Here is a 23,032-nt window from a genome sequence, read left to right as displayed (position 1 = left end):
ATCTTCGTATTTTGTTGAATGTTAATGTAAACATGAACTATTACATAATTCAAACCTATTTATTTGGACTAAAATTTATATCCTTAAATACTCTTCAGCACTTCAAAATACTAAAAGCCTAAATATTAACCACTGCAGCTCCCATCTAAACCTGTGCTTGAAATTTATTTCCTTATTTAGCGCTTAGATCAAAAGGGTCTCTATTCCCTCATGCGCTGCCTTATGTATATTTCTCCTACCATCCTTCTGTGAATAGGTCAGTTTAACTTTCATCTGAAGTATAGTTACTATCTTTCAAATATTAAAGATTTCTGTTTACTCCCTACTAGGATGCCTCTTTCTGCAACTTTCTTTTCTTTTTTCTTTTCTTTTTTTCATTTTCATTTTCATTTTTCTTTTTTCTTTTTTGCCCATCACTTCTGTTCATCTGCCTATCACTTCTGTTCATCTGCCTTTCCAGTTGCCCCTATTTCTTTTCCTAGTGATGCTTTTCTTTAGGTTTCCTTATTCCTCCATCTGTCACAGATCTTTTATTATTTGTAAAGAAAGCATTGTGAAACTAAATTTCAGGTTTATAGAGCTTCCAGTTCAAGCTGTTTCACAGGCTCATGTATTTATTTCACTTCCTGAGAATTCAGTGAAATGATAATACAGAAGTAGAGATGACAAAAAAAAGATTGCTGAGTGACATGAGGCTAGCATTAGAACATTTAATTAATTTCTAAATAATGAAATTCAGATGGAATTATTAAAAATATACATCCAATGAAGGGCACCCAAGTTTAAACCTATTACAAAAGAAAACTTCACAAAATAAAAATGAGTTGCTGTGTATGAAAGAAAAAATACAATCACTAACATAAAATGTAAGAAATAGCTTGAAAGAAAAAAAAAAAAACGTCTCGGAAATCACCAGAATATATACAGAAAAAGGAAGAGATGAAAATGTAAGAAAACAGTATTACAAATAAGTGATCGTTCTAGGAAAGTCGGCATGGGAGTTCTTTAAAGGCAGAATGAAGAAAAAGGGGGGTACGGTAGAGAAAACAGCGGCTCCCAAAGACGTCTCTGTCTTCACTGCCGGACCCCGTGGCTACGCTGGCTTACGTGGCTGAGCAGCACCTACGGGTGTGATTAAGTTAAGGATGTTAAGATGGGCAGAGTACCCTGAATTATCCAGGTGAACCCAGTGTAATCACGAGGGCCTTTAAAGGGAGGGCAGAGTCAGAGAATGTGATGAGGGAAGCGAAAGTCTCCTGATTCGAGGAAGGGCCAGGACCCTGGCGGGCTGGCCGGCTCTAGAAGCTGGAAAAGACAAGGCAATGGATGCTTCTTTAGAACATCCAGACCGAATGCAGCTGGGCTGACACCTTGATTTCAGGACTTCTGATCTCCAGAACGGTAAGATAATGACTCTCTTGTTTTAAGCTATTAGGGTTGTGGGGATTTGTTACAGTAGCAGTGAGAAATTAATAAAGAGAGGATGAAATAAGGGGAGAATAGAGTGAGATTTCTGAAAAGAAACAAAACAAAACAAACTGGTTTTGAGATTGAATGAATCTCCCTAAGTACAAAACAACATTCAGTGGTTGGGGTGGGGAGGGGAACACAGCTAGATACATCACGAAACTTAGAATAAGAGAAGATTTTTAAAATTTGTTGCAGAAGGATTCAAAACAAAACTGAAAGCTAAACTGAGCAGTTACCTACAAAGGATCAGTTCTACAATGAGTATCGTAGTTCTCATAAGCATCATTGGACACTAGGTGATAGAATATGCCTTCAAATGTTTAGGATAAATGGTTTTAAAAATTGATATCTATCCTCAGGCAAAATATTAAGGTGAGAAGCAAAGGTATTCTGGAAATGTAAAAACTCAGTTTACTACCTGTAAATTCTTCCTTAAAAAATATGTAATGTGTACTCTGGCAAAATGAAGCATGGATATGAAAAAAAGAAAAATAGGAAATCCACGAAACACATATACCAGATTCAGAGAACTAAAGAATACAGATTTCTGAATAATTGCTAAGGAGCAGTGTAGAAACCAAGCGATTCAACTTAAAACAGGAAGTCAGTGATTTTGAGAACTTGTTCAAGAAGAAAATGAACACCTTGAGGCCAATGATACAAGGAGGAAGCTGGATGGTTTGGAGATAAGGTAAATGTATATTAAATCATAAAGTCTTATTAAAAAGTACACTGCGCCCTCACAATTCTACCAGTCTTCATTATTTCTTTGCTATTTGACATTTTCTCCTTTTGTGCTTTTGAAGAACTCATAAAAAAATTTTGATTTGGTCACAACAGGAAGCATCAATTAATTGAAAAAAAAAACAGTTTTATTTTTTATTTAAAAAATCAATGGATATGGGTTTGAATCCAGGCTCTGATTTTTAGTGAATATTGAATCTGATACTGTCCTAACTGACTTTAGTTTTTATCATTTCTAAGCTGGACAAGAGTTCCAATTTCTATATAAGTTAAAGAATTTAAATGAGGTAACCTGTAAAAGCCTCTATCATCATGTAAGCATTTATTATGTTTTTTGCCTGTTACCCTTGGAAGCAAAAATTTGAGCTCTTTTACTGTTCATGCTCCTTAATAAGATCTTGAGGTCTCATAGTTTACAAGTTTCTATCCCCTTCAATTTAGGATTAAAATTCTCTTCAAAGTCTCTTCAGGAAGCACTGATGAGCGGATTTTTTATATTTTCAAGTAAAAGCATTTCTTTTCTGTAAGGCAGTTCAATAAATACTTGTTGAGGGCACGGGGAAGAGAATTTTAAATTCTTTCACAGGCATGTTCCTTTTTATACCTACTCCTAGTACTTCTTGCCCAGGGAGTTTAAAAGAACATGCCTGATAGCATAGTTGCAAAATCTGTAGCAGTCGAAATGCTCCAACCATTTTTATAAACTTTTGGCTTTCAGTTCAGACTTTTGGAAATTTCAACATTATTCGCAGTTCCTGGAAATATTTTTTCAGAGCAAAACAAAGGAACTGAATTCCTACCAACCAATGGTTCCTCAGCCCACTCTTGTTTAGCTATTGGGAGGCTTTGTTGCCTCCCATTATCTGACCGCTGAGCGACATACATTTTTTTTTTTTTTTGGTACTTCCTCCATCTTAAGTTTCAATATAGATTTTTGCAACATGTTTCCTCCATAGGAAGAGTATCTAATGTGACGCCTTGAGTCTTCGCAATATCAAAGGGATTTCTGTGATCATAGTTCTATCAGATTTTATTAGTGTATGTATTTCAAATAGACATTTATTTCCAAACAAACCCTGGGATAGATAGATTTTATATATATATATATATATAGTCTCAGCACTTTGATCTGGTGCTTTGTCTGTGAGAGCTTATGAATAGGCAATGAGATCAGCATCAACTCTACTGCAATTTTCTGGTGGTCCTGCCCCAAATTTCTTCCTCTTTACATTGCTGGATGACGAGAAGTCTGGTACAAGGGGGAGGGAGTGTCCTCTCTTGCTTCCTTTGCCAATTCCCAGCCAGAGGGCCCTCTTGAATGCAATAATATTCAAATTATCTTCTCATTTTGAAGAGTGTGAAGAAGGCTTTGCTGTTGTGATTTTTTTTTTTCTTTCCTCCTCAAGCATGCATACACGAATATACTGACTCTTCTTTGCCGAGGCCGATGGCTGGCTGGAAGACAGTGTGGATGGACTTCCTTTCCAGTTCGGTGTGTAAGAGGATTAGAAGTCGCTACTCCATCCTAAGGACAAGTAAAAAGCTGAACAGACTGAAAAATCAACAACTGTCTTCCGTCCCTAAGAGCGAGGAACCCAGGGCAAACCGCAGACCCCAGGCTGGAGGAACAGGTGAATAAAGGGCATCGGGGCTGAGGGATTAGAGACCCACAGGCTTTGAAAGTGCTGTGGGTGCTGTGCTGGGGGAGGAAGACCTGAACTGCAATTGATCGATTTATGGAGGTTGTGTGGTGGGAAAGTAGGAGAGTTCAAAACTTTAGGAGTATTCGGGGGAGAGGGGACCTCACGATATTGTGAGATTTACCTCCAGGAGCTTGACAAGAGTCCCACAGTAACTACCTAGAAAAATCCCCTCAGGCTTCCCACAGTGGGAGGGGGGAAAGGAGGCATTTGAAATAAACCAGAGCACTCTGTTTTTCTTAACAAGTCCTGCCCTGGGGGGGAAACAGGCAAACCAGGTCCTAACTCGCTGGGGTATTATCAAAGCCTAACTGACCTGGGGAAGGGGAATACCCAGCTCCAGGCCCTCTAGTCTTTCAAGTGGGAGAAAGGAAATACTTAACTCCAGCCCTGTTACCCCGGTCCACCTAGCTGGGGAGGGAAAGCCCAAGAAACTCTTATGAAGTTCACAGCCCAGAGGCTTTGCCTCTCTAAAAGATTAAGATCCAATCCCAGGAATGTAGAGTTCCCCCTTTCCCTACACTTCACCACCACATTTCTAAAGGCTTACAGCAGTTCCTTTTCTTTGGCACGTCATGTCCAGCTCTCAAGAAAAATCACGATCCTATCAAAGGCAGAAAACCCAATTTGAAGAGGCGGAGTAAGCATCAAGACCAGACATGGCAAGGATGTAGGAATGATCAGGCCAGGAATTTAAAACAACTGTGATTAATACACTAAGGGCTCTAATGGGTAAGGTAGACTGCATGCAAGACCAGATGGGCAGTGTAAGCAAAGAAATGGAAATCCTAAAACAGAATCAAAAAGAAATGCTAGACATCAAAAACACTGTAATAGGAATGAAAAAAGTCCTTGATGAACTTATTAGCAGACTGGATACAGCTGCAGAAATATTCTCCGACCTAAGAGATCTATCAATAGAGTCCTCAAAAACAGATAAGAGAGCAAAAACTGAGAAAAACAGAACAAAATGTCTAAGGAGCATGGGAAAAAAATGGAAAAAGATGTACATGTACTGGGAGTATCAGAAAGAGGAAAAAGAGCAAAGAACAGAAGAAATATTTGAAACAATAATGACCGAGAATTTCAAAATTAATGTCCGATGTCTGACACCAAACCACAGATCCAGGAAGCTCAGAAAGCACAAAGCAAGATAAACACCAGGAAAAAACAAAAACAAAAAACCAAAAAACAATTACACCTTAGCATATCATTTTCTAATAGGGCTTTATCTTTATCTTTGATTTTCTAAAAGGGGGCGGGGGGAGGACAGAGGGAAGAGAGGGGGAAAGGGAGATTTTCCTGTTGGAGATGGGAAACACCTTTAACTATAGAGGAACAGGTAAGAATTACATCCCACGTCTTCCTAGAAACCATGCAAGCAAGAACAGTAAATGAAATATTTAAAGTGTTAAGAGGGTACACACACACACACACACACACACACACACACACACACACACACCAAAGTAGAATTCTGTACCCTAGGAAAATATCCTTCAAAAATTAATAAGAAATAATGAATTTCTCAATTGACCAAAAATTGAGGAAATTTGTTGCTAATAGACCTGCTTCACAAGAAATGTAAAAACAAATAAAATCATTGAGAAAAGGAAAATCCTATAGGTCAGAAACTCAGACCTATGTAAGAAGAAGAGCATTGAAGAATGAATAAATGAAAGTAAAAACTTTCATTTTTCTTACTCTTCTTTGCTCGAACGGATAACAGGGATTTTTTTTCTCAAATTAATAGCAACAATTTTCAGTTATGTGTGTTTATATATGTACCATACACTTATTCTTCATGCTTACATGTAAGTGAAATGAATGACATTAATGATACAAGGGATGGAAAGAAGGAATTAGGGTTATTTTGTTTTAAGGTACTCACACTGCTCATGAAGTGATATAGTATTTTTAAGAAGATTTGAATTAGTTGTGAATGTATATTGCAAACTCTAGCATAGCCACTAAAAAAAAGTTTTTAAAAAAGTATAATGGAATCATATAAAATGTTCAATTAAAACTACAAAAGGCAGAGAAAGAGTGAGAGACAAAAATAGGAACAAAGACAATGACAACAAATAGAAAGTGGGTTCAGCTATTCTCCTCCTACTTCACTTGCTAGGAAATTGGGATTTCAAAATAAAAGAAGGAAGGTGTCAGGATGATCTAAGGTTCCAGACTCAAAGTGTTCAAAATAGAAAAAGGACATGTCCTTCACATCCCTTCTTCATGGTGGCTCTTCATTTGTCTTATTTTGGTTTGGCCTCCTCCGGCCTCCCTCTCTTTCTTGCATATGTCTTAACTGATCTTTTTTTCTGTCAATCTTGTCCACATCATAGTTGGGCCTCCTACTACATTCTTCTGAAACCAAAGTTTGAGATTCTGAACTTTGTCTGTGACTGTCCTTCCAGAGCATAGCTATCTCCCACCTGGTTAATTAAACTTACCCTCACTTTTAGCTGGCTAAGACATAGACTTCTTGTCCATGCATCTTTCTGACTTTGACATCACTTATCCCACTAGAGTACGGATGCTCATAGACCTGGTGTCTTCCAGTGTGGTCTCCCCACTATAGGACTATGGCAGCACCAAGAGCGTGTCACCCATGTTTCTCTCTTACCATGCTCTTCTACCTTCTTTCCTAGACCGAGCTACTTCTTGTTAACAAAGTTTACAGAGCTTAGTGGTTCCACTCAAATGATCTCGGCTGAAGGTGTGAGTCACAGTCCCCGAATCTGATACTTTTTCAATTATCTGACAGACTTTCCTCATCCTCAGGTCAAACCCGGAGAGGAAATACTGAGACATAAGTCAATTTCCCTCTCAAACTCCCTTGCATCTCTGACCAATCTTCACGGTCAGAGCAAAGTGTTATTTCACTTAACCATGGTCTTTCCTGTACTAACCTTGGGCGAACACAGTTGCTTTCTCTAAATATTACAAAATACCTAGTTTTGCCCTACATATTTTAATGAAAACTCAAGAAATCAAGCCAATCCTATTTTTTTTTTCTGCATTGACAAAATTTAAGAACATAGTCTTGTAAAATATTACCAATAGGGTAACTGTTATCATCCTCTTTCTCCTTACATTTCTTCAGAAGCACACTTTCATGTTCTTATCCCCCAGTGATGCCTACAGGCTTGGACCTCAGGTCAATTAGCATGATGGTTAGAGATGCAGAAAAGTTCAAGAGTTCATTATATTAATACTTTTCAAATCATTACCTGCATTGCCATTCTCACCTATCTTCTCTTCTAAATTCAGACGCTTATTTCAACTACCCTTTTAAAAACTTCTACTGGGAAGTCCAATAATCAATGCAAAATCTTATGTAAACCTCGAATTCTTTATGTCCTCCTCAACCCCTGAAACTCTCTTATAATCTCACTTAATTAGGTATCATTTCTTACTTGATACCCTATTACAGAAACTACAGTTACTCTTGACTTTATCATTTCCTCCATCTTACCCTCCCCTCCAATTAAGATATGTCTTAGGTGCACTGGCTTCTGAGTAATCTTGCAAAATTTTTAGGAAAGTGATACACATATGTGTATATATGTGAGTGTGTGTGTGTATATTTATTTATTACTATTATGTTAGTCTCTATACAGTGCATCATTAGTTTTTGATGTAGTGTTCCATGATTCATTGTTTGCATATAACACCCAGTGCTCCATGCAATATGTGCTCTCCTTAATACCCATCACCAGGCTAACCCATCCCCCTACCCCCCTCTCCTCTGACACTCTCAGTTTGTTTCCCAGAGTCCATGGTCTCTCATGGTTCATCTTCCTCTCTGATTCCACCCCCCCTTCATTTTTCCCTTCCTTCTCCTAATGTCCTCCATGCTAGTCCTTATGCTCCACAAGTAAGTGAAACCATATGATAATTGTCTTTCTCTGCTTGACTTATTTCACTTAGCATAATCTCCTCCTGATCCATCCATGTCGATGCAAATGGTGGGTATTCGTCCTTTCTGATGGCTGAGTAATATTTCATTGTATGTATGGACCACATCTTCTTCATCCATTTGCTTGTTAAAGGACATCTTGGCTCTTTCCACAGTTTGGCTATTGTGGACATTGCTGTTATGAACACTGGGGTGCATGTACCCCTTCTTTTCACTACACCTGTATCTTTGGGGTAAATACCCAGTAGTGCAGTTGCTGGGTCATAGGGTAGCTCTACACTGAACATCTTGAGGAATGGATGTACATTTCTTGGTAAACAGTTGCAATAACTCTTGTTTCTCCCCTAGTAAGCTTCCATAAGCTTCTCCTTTCCTACTGGGTCCTTCTGTATTATGTTCCAGCTTTTAGCAAAATGTTCACGTTTCTTCATCCCTGCCGCCATCTTTAACATCTGGAGCACTCCGTGCTAGAGCCACTCTGAATTTTTTCTCATTCAGGTCATGCCCTGCAAATTTCATAATTAGGTGTGCTCTCAGCTGTTTGTCTCAATGCTTCAGACACATTTCTGCTGTGCTCAGTTCGCAGCTCTGCCATTTATTCTCCCAGTGACCTTGAGAAAATGTCATTATCTCTCTGGGCCTAAGTTTCCTAAATTCAAGGTTAGAGATAAAAATGAAACTGAATTCACGGGATCTTTCTGATGATTAAACAAAATAATACATATTGATATTATAAATTGTCTGGCCTATTGTAAGCACCCAGCAAATGTTAGCCATTAACTGAAGATTGTATTATTAATTAGTATTTCTTATTATCGTCAGCAGCAGCAGCAACTTCGCAGAGAGCTCTTCCTTAACTTTCAAGAGCTGGTTACAATATCCTCTCATCTGTAGAGACTGCCCCCAAGAAAATCTGTTCATTCTGTTCATTGCACTATTGTCCCATGCGATCTCTTGTTCATCTCCTCCTAGCTTCTCAGCATCTTGAAAGCAAAGACCGTGATAGTCATCTTTATATTTTCTGTACCTGGTCAGTGATGCGTCCAGTAGATACTCAATAAACAGTTGTTAAAGGAGGAAAAACAAAAATAATAAAACTTATTGTGCTCTTAGTGTGTGACAAATTCTTCTAAGATCTGCTGTGTATTAAGTCACTCAAGTTTCCAATAGGCCTGTGACTGGCTACTCCCATGGTCACCCCCATTGCAGAGGTGAGAAACTGGTGGATGGAGAAGTTGGGGAAGTTGGTCACAGCCAGGCTTGGAACCTAAGTGATTTGCCTCCTGATTCTAGGTTTAACCTTAATGCTGCATTGTTTTTCCTGAGCCAAAAGGATGACAAAGTGACAGAGGATGGGATTAGACATACTCTTATGGGACTTTCTGTTTAACAGTCTACAGTCCTAGGACTTCTTTTACAGTCTTTGAGTCTAATATATGCAGAAATAATATATTTTTAAAATATATTTAAAGTTTTAGAAAAGGTTCTAACTGTTCATATTTATTCACTGGGCATATCTAGTCTGATAAAATGATTATGTTTCATATCAATTAATCACAGCATGACTACTCATACTCTTACCTACTTACGATTTTATTCAACTTCATTTTCTGAGATAAGTGGTTCTGTTTTAAATAGAATCAATTAGGAGTTACCTTGAATCTGGAATTTTATAATTCCCAAAGTTTAAGCTCTAACTGCCTTCATCTCAAACAAAAGTTTTACTCCAGTTTTGACTATGCTAGGTTTACACATTTAAAAACACATTACATTCAGGTAGGTGCTCGTGGGAAGAATTTGGTGTATAGCAAGGAGCAGACATTTCTCTAAAGGTTTAAACAGCTGCCTGTATCTCTGAGAAGAAGGGACCTAGGGACCCTCCATGTCTGACACAACTATTGTAGTGGTGAGAGTAGACGGACTGTATGGAAAAGTAAGCTGAATGAGATAAGGCAGGAAGAGATGCCAATAAAGAGTAAGTTGCCACTGTGGTCAACTAAGGCTCAGTTCTGCTGGGGACCCTTAGAATTGTTTCTCTGAAGGATAGGAAGCTGGGGTCTTTATCATAACTCTTGTCCATTGTTGAGGGTTGTTTCTCAGGGGCATTAATTATCTCACACATCCTAGCCTTGCTGTGTGCAGTGAACGAGCTTCCTGTAACTCCCACAGAAGCAGACAAGGGAAGCAGGCCCCTGAGGTGGGATGCTGCCGGAGTGATGGAGTTCTACAAGCGCAGCTGAACTGCAGGTTGGTTCAGGGAATCTTAACACAGAGCCTCGTGTTGTCTGCTACAGTGTCCCTAGTCACAGCTTAGAAAGGTTACTGCCTCGCAATAAGTTCACGCTTTTTAATAACTCATAAAAATTGTGGCTGGCCATGAACTATTGAAATAAAGACTATGAAACAGGTTCCTGCTACAGTGGTGGGTCCCCAGTCTGTTACTGGTATTCCTGATCTCCCTTCACTACCATCCGTTCTAGGGTCCCCTCACACTTAGTCAGCTCTCCAGTCAGCATATAAGCTGCTTACCTGATAAAGAAACCTAGATCTCCGTCCCTCAGATGTCTGAGGCTTTGGTTACAGGACCGCTTATCAGGCAATTGTTGCTGCAAATTCTTTTTTGTGTGTGTTATGACTGAGCATAAAGACATCAGCAGATACCATAGTGATCCCCTGCAGGGCCCAATACATTCCTCAGGACCTTTATTATGTGGCAGCGACCTTAGAAATTCATGCTAGAGTGAATGACGCTGTCGATTTACTAATTCCTTTACTTGCTTGCTGGTCTAAAGCCATGAGGAACCAAAAATGACTAGGCAAAATTAAAGCTTTAGCTTTGGATGAACCCTCAGTACATCCCCCAGAAGAAACATTTTCCAACTGGGGTTGAAGACCTTGAACTCTGCAGAGTCTAACGCCGTAGAACCGTGCAGCACAAGCTCCCCGTTGGGTTCCTTGGGGGAGAAGGTGATAGTAGTCAATCCTCTCAATGTGTGTTTTCTGCATCTGTGTATTTTAGTACTGGGGTCCTTCTCTTTCTTGGTTAGCCATTTCCTAATTTCAAGTGACTTCCACAAGTTCTATAGAACCATTTAAAACTGTCCTTGTGATAATGTACAGGGATTAGGGTCATTTTAATTTCAGTATTAAGTAAGACTCGGTTTTCAACATCTCTTGAAAGGTCTCAGATGTTCTTTTTCTCAATACACAATTACCCTGGCACAAGGCCAGAGGTCCTTTAAGGAGAGTTTAGCGTAACATTTATTGTATATGCTTTTAGTGGCATAACACAGTCTTTCCTCAAGAGAATGATCTCCATTTTGGTCACAGGATCCTGTATTTGAGGCTAGCTCAGATTGGGAAATTAAGCAAGGAATGGAGATTTTGTTGTTGTTGTTGTTGTTGTTGTATAGTCTAAGAGAAGCCTTGAGATTTCTCTGCAAATCAAGCAACACCATTGTTGGCTGCTCATTTATTTCACCGCTAGACACACCACAGTCTCTGAGCCATCAGAACAGAACACTGCAGGTGAAAGACCCCTTTTGTGCCATATTGGTGTTGCTGGGCTTTATTGTAATTATGTTTACTTGGCTTCTGATGGGTAGGTATCTGCCTTTTGCTGTTCTGGAACTGTCCTCTTCACTGACACTAGGAGCTTCTCTTTCATGGAATCATCATCTCCTGTGATTTTTGGCTCTATAGAGGACAGTCACATTTAGTTTCTCAAAGATGCTTGTGTGTCTCCACACTGACACACACACGTTCTTGTGTACACCAAGTATTGCCAGATCCCAGGTTCCTATATATTCAATATCTTGGCCATATTTTAGCAGAGAAAACCCACTAAGGCCAAACATTGTCTTCCCTTCAATTTTTCTACCTTTACTGTTAAATCCCAGGATGGAATTTCAGCAGTGTCTGCCCCCAGCTATAGGAAATGAAGATCTTTAAAAAGTGTCCATGAAGGTCTTCTGTCTTTCCCAGCATTCTCTGAGTTTATAGGTAGCTGACTTCAGGCTGGCATTTTATCTTTCCAAAGTTCCCAATGAAAATAAGAAGTTAGCTATTTCCATGATTTTTAAAACTGTCCTTAGATTGTCCCTAGACAGTTTAAATATTAGAGCTACTCCGTAAGTCTTTCTCTTCCACCCCACTCCCATTTCAAAGAAGGCGAGACTATTAATGAGTATGATGCCAAAAGCAGAGCTTGAGACAAGGACTTATTAAAACGTAGTTTATTTGGTAGGTGATTCCTAGAGAAAGAAATGAAGGGATGAGGAAAATGACATAGGAAAAGGAAAAAAAAGCTTATTCCCCTCGGGGCACCTGGGTGGCCCAGTCGTTAGGCGTCTGCCTTTGGCTCAGGGCCTGATCCCGGAGTCCTGGGATCGAGCCCCATGTCAGGCTCCTCTGCTGGGAGTCTGCTTCTTCCTCTCCCACTCCCCCTGCTTGTGTTCCTTCTCTCGCTGGCTGTCTCTCTCTGTCAAATAAGTAAATAAAATCTTTAAAAGAAAAAAAAAAAAAGCTTATTCCCACTGAGAACAATTGAGCCTGAATCCCACTGAAAGTAACTAGGGCTCATCCCCCTGTGAGCCTCAACCTCTTCAAGAACTGTGTTGAATGCTTCTCTGAATGAAGAACCAGAGCTTGGGCCTCCATCACCACCTCCTGAGCTCCACGGATTGTCGGATTTGTCCGTGGACATTAACGCATTCCTGGGCTGCCTTGCTGGGATTGTCTAAGTTGCTGTACCAGAGAAGCAATGAATGTAGCTGGTGTTTCATATGGACTGTGATAAGTGTGATGTGCTCTGTCTGTGATGAACACATCTTAGAATGGGCCAAGGGCATGTGACATAAGGCACAATAAGAAGCATTTCCTTTATATACATGATCTCATTTATACTCACAATGTCCATTTTACCGATGAAAAAATTTGTGTTTATATTTTGAAATGGTTGTCCCAAGATTGCACAAAAAGTAAATGTCAGAATGCAGTGAAAGCTGAGGACTCCCCAGTCCCATCCTAGACCTAGCCCTAGAATCAGAATGTGCATTTTAACATGGTCCCCAGGTGCGATACCTACATACTTAGGTTTGCTAAGTACCAGCTTAAAGTGTTTCTCTTTCTTAAACTCCAAGAGTCAAAAATCAAACAATCAGGTTTTATACATAATAGCAAGTGCTCCAAAAGGTATAGTATTCTTTTCAGTCAAACCAAAGGTATATTGCTTCTTCCAGTCAAACAAAGAGATTAATTTTTTTTCAAACCTTACTTAAAATATTTTTCTATGAGGGACTCACTCTAGTTTTTTTAAAGAAGATTTGTGGATTGGGGTTGAGAAAGGAGGTGATATAAACAGTGTGTAATTGTCATAGATAAGCAGTGCCAATCAGAGGCAAAGAGGCAATGATACACATGAGTGGAACTCAAGGAAAGCATTTTTGAGAGTGTATTAGTTTTTTTGTTGCTGCTGTAACAACCAAAATCTTCACTTAAAACAACACAGATTTATGGTACAGTGATTCCACTGGACATTTTCAGAAGGCTAAAATAAAGATGTTGGCCAACTTGGCTTTTATCATGAATTCCCGAGAAGAAGCTATAGATCTTCTTCAACTTATGACAGGGTTATGTTGAATAAACCCATCGTAACTTGAAAATATTGTAAGTCAGAAAGGCATGAATACACCCAACCTACTGCAATGATAACTTAGCCTAGCCTCCTACCTTAAACGTGCTCAGAACACTTGCATTAGCCTGCAGTTGGGCAAATCATCCAACACAAAGACTATTTTAAAATAAACTATTGAGTATCTCATGTAATTAATTGAATACTGTCTGAAAGTGAAAAACAGAATGATTCGAAGTGTATCAGTTGTTTACTCTTGTGATCCCATGGCTGACTGGGAACTGCTGCTCTTGGCCCCTCCCCAGCGTCAGGAGAGAGTATCGCACTGCATATTGCTTGCCCAGGAACAGATCAAAATTTAAAACTTGAAGTACAGTTTCTACTTTATGTGAATCACTTTTGAACCATGGTAAAGCTGGAAAAATCATAAGTCAGATCATCAAAAATTTGGGAACATCTGTATTTTCGAACTCACACAGGTTTTTTAAAAAGTCCAGTTCTTTGTACTTGTAGAATTGAGGTTCCCATTTCCTGGCTGGCTGTGTGATTGGGGCTGCTCATGGCCTCTCCAGGTCCTTCCATATCAGAGCCAGTAAGGGCTCAGCAAATATGCTTACGTTTGGAATCTCTCTGCCTTTCCCTTCTGCCACATATCCCTTATTTTGCGTTCTGCCTTTTTTTTTTTTCCCTGCTTCTAACCAGGAAAGGTTGTCTGCTTTTAAGGGGTGCCTTGATTAGATTGAACATACTTGGATAATCCAGGTTATCTTTCATATCTTAGAATCTGTGATCTTAATTACATCAGCAAAGTCTCTTTTGCCATGTAACATAACATATGCATGGGTTCCCAGGATTAAGGGTTGGACATCTTGGGAGAACCATTCTGCCTACCAGGGACTTAGTGCGCTTCACAAAGTAGCAGAGCTGTTTGGAGGTAGGTTTTGGAGGGCTGTGAATGAGAAGAACACATTCATTCTTTCAACAAATATTTGAGTAAATATTGCTTTCTACCATTCCGGTTTAGAATTTTTGCATTTGAGCAATAGGATATTCTTGCAGATTATTGAGCAGAAAAGCAGTAGAATAAAAAAAATTCTGTTTTAGAAACATATCCTTATCAATAAACTATGGGGACATACTTGAAGCAGAAGACAGAGGGATGATTTCTCCCTTTTTATAACTGCATTTTAAGGATAGAGCAATAAGGGCCATTTTGGAAGCTGGTAATGGAAAATTAAAAAAAAAATGTCTTTGAGGAAAGGTGCAAAGTAATCACTAATAAGACTACATGCTTGGTATAAAAGGGATGAAGGAGATGAGGACCATGAATGATGACTGGGGTAATATGACAAATAGCAAAATGTCCATTATGGTAATTCTGGTTCAAGAAGAACAAAGCAACAGCCCCAAATCATTGAAATGCTTGAACAGAGGCTCCAGGTGAGCCAGCAGCAAACAATGAAAAAAAAAGCACCAATTTTCGCCTTCTCACTTCATTGTTCTTTCCACTGTTGTGGCAGGCTGTCAAGATGGACATGGCCTGTCCTAGTGTGTGTTCTGTCACTTTGACTCACCCACCAGTGAAGCTCAACCCAGCTATTCAAGTTTCATTCTTGTCTATTTACAGGAACAAAATGTCATCTCAGAAAGTGTCTTTGCAACAAATACATAGGCAGAGATTGGAACAAAGCACAGGCCAAAAGTATTTAAAAATGATTCAAATTGAGAATACATTTGAACCAATTGAAGATCACAAGTTGTGGTTAAGTTAATCCTACCACTAGGGGAGGGTTGACATTTTTCTTACACATATTCAGATGATGTCTCCTCCGCTACGTGAACCAGAAACATTATGAAGAAATAATGGAATAGACACAGAGTATGACACATATGGTGGGCATTTGTTTGAGCATCTCTGGATAGGAGACTATTTAAAAAAAAAAAAAAAAGGAAACTCAGCAGAACTTTAAGAAATTATTCATTTAAATCTATAGCTTGGTGAATATTTAATTGCTTCAGTTCTCCTACTTAAAAATAGTGTTTATTTTTAGATTAATTTAACAGATATAAACACAACAATGTTGAAGGTCATACTACAATCTGAAACGGTCTTGAATGTTTTTGGTTTGGCTTCATGAAAAATGCATTCTGCCAAACACTTTTTCTCCTTAATTTTTAAGCCCTTGTGTATTTTTAAAGAAAATGCAATCCACATGTTTCTTATGCATTTGTACTTAACTCATCAAATTCCTCTTGTATAAGAGCGACTTGGAGACCAAAAAGACTTTGGAATTTATTTATTTTCCTTTGAAGCTCTTTTTATTAGGAAAGGAATAGCATATTCTTGGGGATAATTCTTTTTAGATGCCCAGGTGTTCAGTTTTTCAAGTACATAAATAACATAATCTAGAATATCTTTATTTGTCCTCCTATCTTATTTCCCCTCGTCTATTAATATAATGGTAATCTTCATCATCTTCATTACAAACAGTTGTGATGGTATTATTATGGCATTTTTTACCATTATTGTTGTCATAAACTTAATAGGAACACTAGTATTAATGGGGTTATAAAAATATATTTTTATGACCTCTTTATTTACAAAGTGTCTTAACCGCCTATTAATTGAAGGCTCAAGTAGAAAAAGACTTCCAGGCTCTGTGGCGAACTCACCTATTTTGTTTTCTGATAGACTGTCAGGGAGAGAGAATTTGCCAGTTGCTTTACGTCCTCCAAAAAGCTTTCTGTTTATCCATTTTATTTCCACTTTCATGATTTTAAGTGTGCTATTGTAGCCTTCTCTATTAACATTGTTGTACAATGGTCTGTCTTTGAAAACTGAATTAAATCTCACATTGTTGTACAATGGTCTGTCTTTGAAAACTGAATTAAATCTCACTTCCCTTAACCTGTTTAACTGTGGACCCGAGTCCATCCTGCTTATTCCATTTATGACCTTTTTATACCCGTGGACACTACATTGTCTTAACGTGCTTATTCTTTGAATTATAGCCTGTTATAGGACTTTTGGTATTCCTAAATAATCATGTAGATGTGTGTTCTGAAATCAAAGAGAGCCCCAAGATCTTTTAATGTAAGATCTATGTCTTTTTTTTCTTTTTCCTTCACATCTTCTCATTGTACTTAGCTCTTATTATTACTTTTTGTGATCTCAGAAATTCGGCTGGTTGGTTGTTAATTTGCACTGTTATTATGTGGCATGCACTACTTGTTTGCTTCATGAAAAAAAACACAGCAAAATACTAGGTAAAAGTGGATTTTGGGGCGCCTGGGTGGCACAGCCGTTAAGCGTCTGCCTTCGGCTCAGGGCGTGATCCCAGCGTTATGGGATCAAGCCCCACATCAGGCTCCTCTGCTAGGAGCCTGCTTCTTCCTCTCCCACTCCCCCTGCTTGTGTTCCCTCTCTCGCTGGCTGTCTCTTTCTCTGTCAAATAAATAAATAAAATCTTGAAAAAAAAGTGGATTTTGACTCAGTTTCTTTTAAAAATTAGATTCTGTGTTTGTAATTTATTGTAATGTGAGATTTGGCTTTTAAAGTATTTTATTAACTAGGGTCTTGAAAACATATTGCACACAAAAAGAACAAGTGGTGAACAAGACCTTAATAAAAACTGCCAGTTAGGAAATATTATTCATTTGCAAAACAGATACTGATAGACCACAAGCAGCAGGGCATTGCTTAGGCTTTGTGCTAGCTGCTGGGGGGAAGAGAGGAAAAATGACCTTTCCTCTGAGAACCTGTCTGTTTTCAGAGTCATAAAAGTACATAGTATCAACTCTGTGTGAAAAGTGATGGGACCGAGATGGAAGAGTAGAAGCAAGCAGCTCAGTCTAGTTTCAGAAGAAACACTTTTGGAGAGATCTCACCGTTAAACAGACTGTATAAACTAAGCAATTAACAGGCAAAATAAAAACCTTTATTTAATAGACACATAGCACTTACTTGTGCTGGTTACTATTCTAAGCATGTCACAAACATTAACTCATTCAATCTTCGAAACTATGCCATGGGTAAGCACTGTTGCCGTCCTAATTCTACATGTGAAATACCCGAAAAAGTTAAGTGAATTGCCCCAAGTGAGCTGTGCCCCAAGTCAGTGGGCACAGCCAGAACTTAAATATAGGCAGTGTGCCTCCAAGAGCCCCAGCTTAGTCCCAATGGGAGCCTTCCGATATGGAATTTACATACTCATGAAAGAGCAACACACAGAGCAAGTGGGGCATTGCCTGAGGGCAACTTGAAGCCCAAGAAGTAAATGTGAACAATGTCACATTGAAACACCAGGATTTTATCTTAAATGAACCATTGTAAACATGGGCATGACAGGGCGTTATTTGAACAATACAAAGAACGCTCTCCAGTCTAGTGGAGTATGGGATATAAAATGGCTAGATTGGACAAAGAGCAAGTAGAAGATATTTGTGGTAACATGAGTGAGAAAAACAGTGGAAATAGCGTCAGAGGAAAGCTGAGGCTCATGAAGTTTATTTTAAGGTGGACATTTGAGGGCTGGTAAGCTGTTGGTGTTGGATAAAAGAAAGTCATGTCTGGAGTGATTCCTCTGCTTCTGATAAAAGCAACAATGTAGACAGTGGTGTTGATTGAGATAGGGGAGAAAAAAGAAGAATAGAATGTTAGAAAATACTCATAATACAATGTAAAAAAAAAAGTAGAGCTCAAAAGTATATATTCTTAATTGTCCTCTAAAAATATTTTTATAATATACACACAAAAGCTCTGGTGAAAAGGGGAACAATTATTCATTATAAATGAAACATTTTTAGTAGATCTAAAATTTTTTTCTCCCGTATTTTCTAATTTTTTTTGCAATGAACATGAATTATAATTCCATCAAACTAAAAGTAAATGTTACTGGAACTATTTTATTTACTTTTTAAATTTTAACCCATCCCCAATGGGTGGGGTTCAAACTCACACCTTGAGATCAAGATTCACGTGCTGCATCGACTGAGCCAGTGGGGTATCCCCGCAATTGGACGGAAGTATTTTAAACAGTGATCTTATTTAATGTTAATTGTACAATCTTCCTGGAAAGTAAAATAAAGTACTTACCAAAAGTCGCTCTGTTTATTAACCTTGGATCAGGAATTCCCCTGTTAAGAAGCTATTTTAAAATAATACATAATTCTCGCGTTTATTTATAATTATATTTATTGTAATGCCATTTATGATACCAAAAACTTGGCATCCATAGTAAGAGTTTTTGAAATGAATTATAGTACAAATGTATGAATGCATATTACACACTCATTAGAACAGTTCAACAATATTTACTCGCCAGGGAAAATACTTAGGATATATGACAATAGTAGGGTATGAGTTTTTTCTTGCTATGCATACAAGACATTTCTGAGTGGAAAAGGATACTGATTTTATTCTTTAACTTTTGTATTTTTCAAAATCTGTACAATGTGCCTACATATTTACTTATAATAGTAAAAGAGTGTTTAGTTTGTAGCTTGAATACTATTACTGATCATTTAATCATTTCAAATGGGCTAACATTTGGATTTTAAGTACACAACCAAAAAGGGTTGGAAAAGTCACCTGGATTATAAGGCTGGCTATGTCAGGGGAGGCAGGTGGTCAAAATCATGATTGCATAGGATGATAAGTAAGGAGACCCATGATTATATTAAAAAGTGTGGTTTTCAGGAGTATTTGAACATAATAAGAGGCATCATAGCTTTGAACTCAAACACTAAAATTTGGAATTTCAGGTACTGAGAAGATAAAAGGGTATTTGTTGGGGCATTATCATTTTGGGATTTGTGAAAAACAATGTTCAGGGCACACACAAAGATGGCTGCCTCTCCTGCTTGTGTTTTAGGCAGGCACAGCTTGTGTTATTATGTTTGCTTGCTTGCATAAATTGACTAACACTGAGAAATGGTAGTAATAGGATTTGACTTGTATGGAAAAAATGCATCTTGAAGTGGCCATGATTCTCCTATGTCCCATGAAAAGTAACAGAATCTTTAGAAAATTCTTTATCTTCATTTAACTTTTTCCAGTTTTTGAGGGAAACGTAAATATTTTAATTTCACAAAGCTAAAAAATCATAGGGTGTTAAAATAATTGAAATGATGGTATCCATAGGTAAATATCTTTAACTCAATGTAGCCTGAGTACTTTAATACTAACCTTTAATATTAATAAAGGTGATACCTATTGAACGAATACTACGGCAAGTACTTTCAATACATTATCATATTTAATCCTCAGAAGAGACAATACTGAGAGATAGCTCAGAAACAGGGGTGGGAGTGTTTACATTGATTTTGTCATGGAGTTGCCTGGTTAATAAGCAACAGACTTATTAGAGAAGTAGGTAATATTATCTATATTTGATAAATGAGGGAATTAAGTCTGAGAAAGTGTAAATAACTGACCCCAAGTCACATAACTGGAGTACAACTGTTGGAATCAAGATTCAAATAGGATTTTGTTTGACCCTCTGTGCCCACAATATTTCCAGTATTCCTGGAAAATAGTATTGCACTCCTATCCTTTAAGGACCCTTCTGAGAATTTGACATGTTAAAAATTGAATCTTTTCTCTATACAGATAACTGTTAAATATTTCTCGGGCTGCTTGTTTGTTCCTTTTGTGGTCATACTTTATATATATAGCTGTTGACCATTTAATTTTTATAGTAACTTTTCACATGGCCTGTATATATTTGCACTACCATGATTTGATTTCGTCACTTTGGATTAAAAAGAAAGAATTCTCCTAGAATTAAAAGACTTCTTCCTTCCCCACATCCTTCCTTCCTCTTTCTTTTCTTTCTTTCTCTTTCTTTCTTTCTCTTTCTTTCTTCCTTCCTTCCTTCCTTCCTTCCTTCCTTCCTTCCTTCTTTCTTTCTTTCTTTCTTTCTTTCTTTCTTTCTTTCTCTTTCTTTCTTTCTTTCTTTCTTTCTTTCTTTCTTCTTCCATCTGTTTCTATCCCTTCCTTCCTTCTTTACTATCTTTTTAAAGAAATTTATCTATAGATTTAAACCTTCCAGGATTGGACGAAGGGAGATTTGATATGTGGGTAGGTGTGAATTTTCATCCTGTGTGGTTTTTTATTTTACCAAGGGCAGACAAATAATGGAAGCAATTTTTTGCTTCAATTACTTGAACAAAATATTTATGTTGGAACTCATTGTTCTTCAGTTTTGCTTGTTCTTATGAAGTAAGGATCATTATTCTCATTTTGCAGATGAGTAAACTAAAACTCAGATGAAATGGTGCATCTAAAACCACTCAGGAAGGAAATATTCTGAATGTGAATTTCTACCCAGAGCTGCTCAGTGTCAGTGCTCATGATTTCTTTTCTATTCGCATACTAGCTTCCTTTATTCTAAAACATGAGATTATGAGATATCAGGGATGAAAGAACACTTGAGATTACTTATTCCAACCATGTCAATTTATGTTTTAGGGCACTGTCGCCCAGAAGAATTAGACCACTTACTTATAGTCATGTAACTAACTATTACCACATTATGCTTATGGTTGTTTTCTTCTTCTATTTCAGGAACTGACAAATTGGCCCAAATTATTTGCCTTACTAGGTTTGAATGAAAAGATAGACTCCTGAAGTCGGATGATGAATTAGAAGAGGATGAACCATCTGGTCCGGTGAATATTTTGTGCCAGTAAAAACTGTACCCTGGCTTCAATGTCAAGCATCAGGGTACAAGGATTAGAGGTGGACTTTAACTTCACCTATCTATTTCAGTGAGACACTTTTTGGCTGTACACAAATTCATAGACCATTTGCAATAGATCTTCACAGAGATGAGGCACTTCAAAGACCTTTCTTTGGTCTCCCATGGAATTCTTTAGCATATGTCACACGGAGTTGCTCTGTTGCTCTAGTCTCCGTTTGGAGTGTATTGTTGATATGTTGCTACAGCCGGGGAACTGATTGCGGCTTTAATTTTTGTTCTTAGAAGCAGCTGGTCTTATGCCAATATTAACAGTGCTTTCATCCTTAAGGCTGTAAGGCACTCCAGCATACAGTCATATGAGCTGCTGACTCCATTGTGATAAGTCCTTTCTCAATAGGCCCTTTGGGGTTCTATTCAATCACACGTTCACTCAAAGGATTTTAACAGCATAGGCCAAAATTAGACATCTTGTTTGACTAATTATAAACAATATATTATCTTCTATTCTGCAATTAATTTCAATTCAGAAGTAAACTTAGCAACACATACGCCCCTAGTAGTAGTTCTCAAAGAGCACTCCCTGAATTGGAAGCATTAGAATAACCTTGTCACTTGTTAGAAATAAAAATTCTTGGGTCCACTACCGAGTGATTGTGATGTGTGCTGAAGTTTAAGAGCAGACCTCCTCACACGTTCCATGTCACAACTGCACATGACAACTCACTCATTTCTGATTTTGCTTTACAATTGCACACCTTTTTGCCTTCACTTAAATTGTTTCTTCTGCCTGAACAGTCCTCTTCCACAGTTTCAGATGTTCACTCATTCTATCCAGTTGTATCTAGCTTTCTCCAATCAGTATCATGGGCTCCTCACTCTATGCATGTAAAGTATTTCGCTTCTATAACTTAGCTTATGTCACGCCTTGTGTAAAGTTATTTGTGTTCATGGTTGCCCCCCACTGTGGTAGATTGCAAGGTTTACTTGCAGTGACAGCGTACTATTCATCTGTTTTCTGTACTATTCAACTGTTTGGTCTTAGTTTCCCTCTTAAAAAAAAAAAATTACTATTTGAGAGAGAGAGAGTGAGCAAGCACAGGGAAGGGGGGCGCAGAGGCAGAGGGAGAGAGAGAGAATCTCAAGCAGACTCCATGCTGAGCACAGAGCCCAACTCGGGGCTTGATGCCAGGTCCCTAAGATTATGACCTGAGTGGAAAGCAAGAGTTGGAGGTTTAAGCGCCTGAGCCACCCTGGTGCCCCAGTTTCCTTCTGTTTTTAATGGAGGTAATACCCTTTGTCCCATAAGATACCTTGTGGGATTATTTCCGAAATTAAAAGGTCTATCTAATGTGAAGTGGATAACAAATAATAGCTAATTTTATTAATAGGTACTGTATAAGTGTTTGTCGAACCAAATGAGATTTTCAGGCTCTTAGATTCGTGTATAAAGAAGAATTCTTAGAGAAATTCTTATTAAAGAAAACATGAGTCTTTGTTACACATTTACAATATAATTTAAATATTAAATCTGTTTAAAGCAGGATCACCAACATGGGTTTAGTTTTTTTTTTTCTTTTTTCTTTACACATATAATTTTTTTAGATGTGTTCAAGATCGGGAGACTATCTAAATGAGGAATTTGGAATCTGAAATTGGCCTTCACTCCTCAAAGATGGGTCAAAGAAAAAGGTTTCTTGTCTTAGATGTCGGTTTTCCTTAAACATATTTAAGTGCAGTTAATTACAGAAGTTATTAGGTCTCTTATTGTAGAAAAAGATGGATCCAAAGACTTGGATCAAGATACGGGCTGAACCACAAAAGTTTATCAGGGATTAAATTGAAGTCAAATGGATACAGTTAT

The 23,032-nt window shown here is 38.0% G+C and overlaps 1 long non-coding RNA gene across 2 annotated transcripts; it reads left to right on the top strand.

The window, feature by feature from the left end:
• The first annotated feature begins 1,173 nt into the window (after positions 1–1,173).
• LOC109490013 lies at positions 1,174–22,218 on the top strand. 2 transcript variants are annotated; one of them, XR_002143203.2, is made up of 4 exons: positions 1,174–1,401; positions 3,621–3,845; positions 9,964–10,083; positions 21,036–22,218. It is a non-coding gene; the product is annotated as an uncharacterized LOC109490013 (long non-coding RNA). The 2 variants fall into 2 exon arrangements; XR_002143204.2 differs by lacking the exon at positions 9,964–10,083.
• Positions 22,219–23,032: the final 814 nt, after the last annotated feature.

Source organism: Ailuropoda melanoleuca, chromosome 1, assembly GCF_002007445.2.
Source record: "Ailuropoda melanoleuca isolate Jingjing chromosome 1, ASM200744v2, whole genome shotgun sequence".
In the NCBI taxonomy this organism is placed as follows: domain Eukaryota; kingdom Metazoa; phylum Chordata; class Mammalia; order Carnivora; family Ursidae; genus Ailuropoda; species Ailuropoda melanoleuca.
Note: the sequence above shows the minus strand (reverse complement) of the source record. Positions and strands in the feature narration are given on the sequence as shown.